Source organism: Neopelma chrysocephalum, unplaced genomic scaffold (assembly GCF_003984885.1).
Source record: "Neopelma chrysocephalum unplaced genomic scaffold, ASM398488v2 Primary Assembly neopelma1_64, whole genome shotgun sequence".
Taxonomy (NCBI): Eukaryota; Metazoa; Chordata; class Aves; order Passeriformes; family Pipridae; genus Neopelma; species Neopelma chrysocephalum.
In genome coordinates, this window is record NW_020897721.1 from 3,046,862 (window position 1) to 3,055,552 (window position 8,691).

The window sequence follows — 8,691 nt, forward strand, 5'->3', positions numbered from 1 at the left end:
TGTTATCCTCAGGCTACAATTTCCCAAGGACAAGCCATGTGTTGTGAGCATCTCCAAGCCCTTTTCTGCAGTGATGAATGCTGCCCCCCGCCCGCCCTTGTTTGCATGCAGATCGCTGGGCTCGTTAAGCTGATGAAGGGGCCTGCCCTCCCTAATGGGGGCAGGGGGCTGCACTGGGTCTGCCTGCGGATAGCAAGAGTATTTCACCGCTGGCATTGACTGCTCTCGGCTGGTTTCGTGTTTATAAGCAGGGTCCATTTTCAGGCAAACACAGCAACATGTCTAATAGATGGAGAGCCCTCCTCCCGAAGGATGACTGCAGGAACCCTTTTATTTGGGTCGTTTTGAAGGAGACAGGCCATATAGGAACATGGCAGAAGGATGGAGTGATCAGCCTGGTGGGTTCAAGCCTGGTGTCCTCCCAGCCCATAGGACAGCAATCTCTGCTTCTTGTCTTCTCACTGGAAGGCCCCAGGATGTAGCAGCTTTTGGGATCATGTGCTCAGACATCCCCACTCTGAGCCTGTCCTTACACTCAGACGTGGACTTTCATCCCACTGCTCTCAATGCTCTCAATGACAGGCCTCTGTCACCTTTTGTCACCTCCCTCCCTAAGCAGCTGATAGGACTTTCTCCCCTTTCTCTCTCCCATTCAGCAGCCTCTTTCTCTCTTGGGCTGTCCTTTGGCCTTGTTCCCACTGGGTTCAGGACCTGGCTGACAACCTTTTCTGCTGGATACCTGAGCTGAGAGCACACTTGTTCATCCCAGAGTATGTGTCAACAGCACCCAAGGCAACCCACATCCCCCAGCAGCATCTCTCATGGAAGTGAGAGAGGCGGAAGAATTCCTACTCTCTCTCAATCCCTTTCTGTATCTCCTCAACAAACACACAGGACCTGCTCAGGATCCCATGTCCAGGCATTTCCCACTACATTCGGCTTGGGAGGGACAACCCAAGCCATGAGCCTCCCTGAGCATCACCATTCCACAGCTCAGGGACCAGCATTGCCATCCCTTCCTCCCACACCACTGCTTTTTCCACCCTTACCTGGATCATCTGCCAAATAGCTCTGGCTGACCAGCCACAAGCACTGAAATATGGATTTCAGTCCCAGGTCCAAGTCTGGCACAGTTTGAAGTGCATAATGCAGGTTTTCTCAGTAGAACAATGCCAGCCTACAAACTGCCTTTAGGGCAGCTTTGGAAACCTTTTTGAAGAAAATGAGATATTAAATTCTTTGGTTTTCCGCTTGTTTCATTACTTTCAGTTCCTGTTTCTCCCCTTACCCCTACGCAGCTTCTGGGGAGCCACAACTGCAATCCACCCTGCGAGATTCATTCAAACCGAGCAACATTTTAATAACCCGACCAGCCAGGGATCTCTAAATCTCTCCTAGGAAAGGAGGCAGGGAGGATATAAACAAAAATATGCTTTGCCTAATTGTTTCTTACATCGTCACGAGCAATTGAAAACGGCTCCTAGGGCAATATCCATTACATTTTGTAACAAAGGACTCTAAATGAAGGAAGCCCAGGCGGAACAGCAGAGTCAGAGCTAGAGACAAGCCTGGCATGTAAATCTGTGCCAATCTGCCCCCACCGCCACCCCAAATGCTCCCACGAGACCTAGAAACTGGCACAGCAAGAAAGAAATTCCAGCACGTGCCACGCCGGATCTCTGTTCCTTGGGATACCCAGCAGCTGGAGGAACCCCCTCCCCTCGAGGAAGACGGCACAGCCACCTGCCTGCCCATTCAGCCCACCACACTTCAACATCCACATCCCACAGCTCCCTAATGGGCTTTTGCCCGGGCCCACATCCACCTGCAGGACTGCGGCTGGTTCTTGGGGCCAGAGCTGGTGTACAGGGCTATGTTTTGGCAGGGGTACAACTGAAGAGGTGAATGCTAAGATGAGTTAAGCACATCTTTAGCTATTAAAAAAAAAAAGGTGATTTAGGCTGCATGGTGTGCCAGATCACTGCCTGGGTCTCTGAAATTATTTTGACCTGTTCTTAATGTATATATTAGTCTATCCTGCCACCACCATCTCTCCATAGAGGGATGAAGTGAGACTCTACCTATGGTCCTGCCATATTCTTTTCTATATATTTAGTATAGCATTAGCTGGACTTTAAGAAATCTAACAAGATAGGTACTTTTCAAAAATATTGAAACAGAGTGAAAACTGCAGCTACAAGCTCTTCTGCTGAACAGTTTTGTGGAGTAACAGGGAGGAGAAAGCACAGCAGTGTTAAGTGGGCAGGCAGTGTGTATCAAACATATTTTCTTACCAAGATAATTTATTTTTCCAAGGAATTTCTCACTTTTAGACTGATTTTTCTTTTTTTTTTCCTTCTTACTCCAAGTAGTCCAACTTTGTGTTTTGAAGACGGTATCTCTGTGCTCTTGGCTGGTGGATTGGTTCCTGCATGCAGCAGTCTTTACATTTCAGAGGCTGCTTCTAGAGGCAGCTTCCCCATTCCAGACACAGGCAGGCTATTGCAAAGCAAAGTGATTTTCATGCTTTTCTGTGCTCTGTCCATCACGGGAACTCAGCATTTTTTTTCTTGGAAGGACTCTGCTGTGACTAAAAATCTCCGCTGTGAGCTCTCATGATTTGAATCCCTGGCTCTGATCTCTTCAAACCTCAGCTCCTACGAGACAGGTTATTCAGATTGCTTGTGGTCTACCCCTTTCCTGTGCCTCCACCTTCCCCTTCCCTTCCCTTTCCTCCTTGTTTTACCCATGGTTGTCAAAAAGCCTTTCAAACATGACATGCACACAGAACAGAGCCTTAAAGTCAGATGACAAGGCAAAAGAGACCTTACTACACATTATTTTTATAATCTCAAGATTCATTTTGTGACAACTTCATGTCATTATCAGCAGCTCTTTCACAAGACGTTGGTATTACAAGAGGATACAGATGTTAAAGCATAAAACTGTTCTTTGTGCATGGAAAAAAACATCAAAACCTCCTAGATCTGCCTTAATATTTTCACTCCCAAACATTTAAAGTCCCATCAATGTCATGAGAGGGATTTCACGAGATTCTTTCATTCTTTAAATGTGGGCTTAGGAGAACAGAGAGATGATCCTGAACCTCCAAAATAAGGAGGAGCTTAGTTCTTGGGCTCCTCCAGCTGCCTGTCTACCATTCCCTGTGGGTACTGTGGATAGAAACAGCATTAAGTCACATTTTTTTACCTTCATCTAATTTTTTGTGAAATGTTGGTACACCCTCTTGCAAAGGAAAACACCCAGAACAACTAGGCTCCACATGTAACTGATTTTATGTGTATCATTATTTCTGTGCAAGGAATGAGGTAAAATTAACATAAGGCAGCACCATACTCAGATGCTGAGGCAGCCCAAGGAAATCAGCACCGTGCTCACTCTTACAGTACTTACCTCCCTTCTCCTCTTCCCCCACTCCCTCCTTTGCCTGAAGGTCCCCCCCATCCAGCCCCTCCAGACACGTCCACAGGGATCTTTAAAACTCTATAAAAAACATAAGAAGCTGTTTTCGACTATTAAGAGAGACTGTTGATAACACAGTTCCAATAAAAAAAAGTCTGTATATGTGCTTTCTACAGCTTCCCTTGGAAAATAATTCATTTCTCCCTGCATTATATTTCATGGTAACCTAGAGACTCAATATGTTCTGGATTACTGCATCCATTTCTGTTTCTGCTCTAATGGCCCACCAGAGTATGAACCTTCCAACCAGAGTCCCCTAAATCTGGTGACTGGGGAGCTAGTTGTACTTTCTTGTTTTCCACTTGATAACTAGCCCCTTCCAGCATTGCTTTTATGGCAGTAATCTTCCTAGGCTGGTTGCAGATTGCTTGTCCTGGCTTTTTTTCTTGCTTGCCTTTTTTTTTTTTCTCTTGTCCTCCAGCCACTGGAGCCAACGGTCACTGTGGACTATCCATCACATTGTTTTTTATGTCAAACTGGAGTTCCCCAGGTCTGTTTATTCCTTTTCTCTTTTTTTTTTCCTTTTCTTCCCATCCAAGTACCACTGCAGTTTGGCAATTGCTTGTTTCAGTGAACTGCCCCTTCCATTTAGAGAAGGGAGCTGAGATTGCCAACGCCTATGAATATGCTAGAGATATCTTGGCTTTAATTTTATGCCTTCATATTACAAATGACAGGGCAAACAGAGGAGGCTAAGCAAACACCTCTGTCCCCTTACCGCTTTGGAAAGTAAAAGACATTAGAAAAAGCATGAAAGGTATGGAGGAAATAAATCAAGCTAAGTCCCAGATGCCTGTTGGTACAGCCTTGCTCAGCACCAGGAGCCCAGCCCCATGCACAAGTCCTGACTATGTCATGGAGTCCAGGTGTTGTCCACAGGACAGCCCCCATCCTGCCCCATTTGCATCCAAGATCCAGGCACGTACACAGTCGTGTATGGTTCTTTTTCTTCATTGCTCTGAGAGAAAGATAAGATGGAAAACTTAAGTGTTGTGGAGGGGAGTAAACTAGAGTTCAAGGAACCAGCCTTGGTGAAAAGTAAGGGCTCAAATATGAATCCATAATTGCATTTAAAATTTATAGGTAAAATACTTTGTCCCCAGGTATGGAATAAAAGGATACCTAAACTTTTCAGAAAATTAACCCAAAAGCATATGTAGCTTAGCATTTTTTCTCAAAGACATTTCCAGGAGAACGAGAACTATTTCTTCTACAGCTTCTTTTAGCCCACAGGTCCCACAACCCTTTGTCAGTCACCACACATACACACACACACACACACACACTGTATTTGCTTCACTTTTCCTATCCAGCAATAATGCAGATCTGCATCAGTTTTAATCAGTTTTAAGGTCACTTTTAGGGCTTGACTTCTCTAGTCTCCTAATATTGGTGCTTTTCCTACTCAGAATACTTGCTTTGGAAGTGTTTTCTCTGCCTTGCTGCCATTTAAACGTGCCTTTGAGAGAGAGGCAGAGAATCAGCTGAACTCTTCATAGCCCTGCTCATCTGCCTGCAGATTTGCCTTCAGGTCCTGCCGAGTTAAAGGTGTGAAAAAGGCCATTGTGCAGCTCTTCCCAAGGCCAATTCCTAAGGTTAGACTGATCTTAGCATCCGTACCGTGTTTACAACTTCCATTTTCTAGAACAGGTTGAGTTCATTGGCATTAAAAACTCTCTATAGTGCATCAGTCTTAATCCAATTTTAAAAGGCAAGGCCAGCAACTGTGTTAAAGGGATTAACTCTTATTAAATATAGTGTATTTGAGTAAGCCCTACGGGAAGGACTCCAGTTGCTCCTGTTTGCGTGGATGGAGGCAATCATACCAAGTTACATCCTAGGGACCTGGCAGTAAGATCAAGCTATAAATTACATCATATTACAGGAAAATAATTTGTAAAGTATGGAGGTAATTGGAAAGCAGTGTCCTCGCCAGGCTTTATAAACACTAAGAAGCAAAATCTTCCTCTCCTGTAAATCCACATGGGAGGAAAAAGGCATGTGAGAAGCTAACCTGCTATGGCAGAGAAGCTGCTATCCAGGTCTTACAGCAGACTGTGAGCAGATGTAGTAACATTTTAGACTGTTGAAGGCAATGGAGAGGGGTAGACCTCTGTTCTCCAAACTTTGGGCGTATCCAGATAACAGCTAAAAGAAGTGCTATCCAAATTAAACTAATTCCAACCCTGAAAGTAAAACACCAAGATTTTCCTCCTATCTTCCCATAAAGGATTGAATTTAACACCAGGGAAAGTAAGGCAGGCAGGGGTTACATCATCCCACATACAACCCACCAGCAAGCAGAGCAGGGAGGCAGAGCCAAAGCCAGCTGTCCCCAGGTGTTGGTGGCTCCTTTCAATCCATTTTGCCGTTCACTGCAAGGACACAACCCCCCTGTTCAGGAGGTTCCCTGAGCTGCCTACCTTGGCCCCACAAGTGTCTGCCTGCATGTGCCTGTAAGGACACAGGCAGGGACCAGCCTGCACAGAGGCCACTTTCAATTCACAGCCTGGCAGTGAAGGAGCATTAGTAGTCTGGAAATCCTTGTTCCGTTCCTCCTACAGACCAGACTGGCATTCTCTCAGTATGTCCAAGTCTAGGGATGGGAAACAAATGATGTTGATTTAAAGACAACCTAACATTGCCTAAGAAAATTGACTTGGCAAGCTTGAATGTGTGAAAGCCCCTCTCACCCACCCCACGTGGTATAAGCAGTACATGGGAACAATACTTAGTGCCTCTAAAACAATGGTGAATTTCAGCCCCACTAGCAAATCCCTTCTTATTCATTCCTAACGGGAACAACATATACGGATTTGTAAATATTTTAACCTAGCTAACAACTGCTGCCAGGGGGTTTCCAAAATCAGGGCCTTGGAGAATGACCTTAATTCTGATTCAAAAAAAAGATCACAGATTAAGGAGGAACTTGTCATCAGCTATTCCCTGTAATTAGTTTAATATGATCAGCTTTCCATGATAATGAAAGGCAGCATCAGAGCTGTCCAGAGAGAAACTTCCAGTGGATAATAAATACTGACAGATTTCAACCAGATGGCTTTGCCAGACTGCAACTTTGCAAGCGATTTTGAAGCTCAAACATTAGTGCTTATTACTTAGAGATCTGCAAGCGGTTCCAGCTGGGGCTTAAGGGCAACTAAAACATACGGATAAAGACTTTGATTAAGGGGTAAAAGATCATTTTTGAAAATTACTTTCAGTGAGCACCCAAAGCCTTGCAAGTACAACACGCTCCTCTTTGGACTGGGGCTTTACCTCTGTGGATGGGCTCTTAAATAAGCACCCCAGACCACTGCCAAACACAGCATGGGTGAGAAAGTGCCCAGCAGCCACAGGCTGAGCATCAGGAAGCACCAAGATGTCACTTCTAAGCATCTTTCCCAGACTACTTGGGGTTGCCTTCAATCCTGGGGAGGACACAAGGAAGGGGTGGGCAGAGGAGGGGACATCTCTGAGATCCTCTTAAGGCAGAGATGCATAGAAGAAACACAGTCTCCACAGCGATGCCCTTTGCCTCTGTCTCCACAGGCTGGACATCCATGAATACAATCCCTTATTACCTTGGGATTGCTCCAAGGACAGGTCATCATCAGAAACAGCCTGCAGGTTTGGTGTCCGCAGCAGAAAAAAAGGAATATAGGTCCCTGACTCCAAAATTAGAGGTATGAGATCAGTCTCATTTGCCAGACACAGACACTGAGGGCCTTGTGAGGCAGGTCCAGGCTGTAGGGCAGGAGATAAGTCCACCTGGACCAGTGGGGAGCTGGAGACCCTGAAAGACCCACACTTAAGAGGAGAGCAGTTCCCTCTCCTTGAGCTCAACCCCAATTTAACACAAACCTCCAATGTTCAAGCCCTTAGGGTGTCACAGCCCACTCAGACAGGCACTGGTGGCACCAATTGCTGGCCAGGGGAAGTCCAGCTGCTTTCCTTCCACGGGAACCTTCGGAAACTCGTGTTGCTGGTGACCAGAGCGAGATCAGCAGTCACAGGACACCTGCAACCCAAAGGCAACCCACCCTGTGTCCTACCAACACACCTCCAGGCCAGGTGAAGGCGACACCCCGGCAAGAGGAGCACGGAGCCTGCACCTCCATCCCTGAGCACCCTGAGGGGACAGCCCCGAGCCCCCGGGCACACGTGCCACCAGTACCCGCTGTGCCAGCTCGGTGCAAGGGGTGAGGGGAGGAGGAGGGACACAACAACAAACTAGTTTTCCCTGCCTGAGTTCAAAGATACATTTCAGCTGTCTACTTACTGCTCCAGTCGGGGGAAAGCTCGCGGTGTCTGAAGGGGCTTTCTTGCTTCTCTCGGCATTATGGCCAAAATATCATTAAGACTTGTGTAGCTGGAACTGAGCTGTCAGTAAGAGAGAGAACTTGACTGAAGGCATTTTTGCAACCAAGGGATTTTAATTTTTCTCCCTTCTTTTGCCTTATCCAAGAGAAAGAAATATAACAAAAAACCAAGACAGGGATCTTTCAGCTGAATTTATTTCTTCCAGCATTTGCTGCAATGGGGACATGTTTGGGTTTGCTGCTTGCTTGCTGTTTGCAGGGGTTTTTATGAGCTATTCACATCCAATGTTAAGAAAAGCAATAGAAAGCAGAATAGGCTGAAGGAGAGAGCTGGGTGCTCTGGGCTTCAGATTCAAAACCTGGAGCTGAAACTCTGCTCCCAGTCGCTTTTTTTAGGGTGAAAAATAGAAGTGATATTGCAGTAGTAGTTGTACAGTGACCCAAATTTCAGCCAGGTTCATCTAGACAACAAAAGAGTGGATTTTACAATCTTACAAAATATCTCATCGTGCTTAATAATGGCATTAAGCCTCAAAATGTTCCCACCAGGTTATTCAGTACCTTTGTCCATAGCTTGGACTTTAAAGTCAAGAGATAAGAAAGAAAAACAAAGCATAATGTCACACATTTCCTTTCTGGATTTCACACTTTTGAAATGATACATAGGTCACTTCCTACAGCTTAATTTAAAGTCAAAGGGGAGAGTCTAGCACTATCACAACTCCTGGACCTGGAGATTTCAGGGTGGAGAACAAAAGAGATTGCTTGCCAGGGTATAGGCTTTTGCAACTTACTTTTCAGTGAACAGATTGATTACCAGCACTGAGCTCTAACTGGGCATTCCCACATCCCACCACTTCCCCCTAGAACAGAGGAAAAATAAAGATCC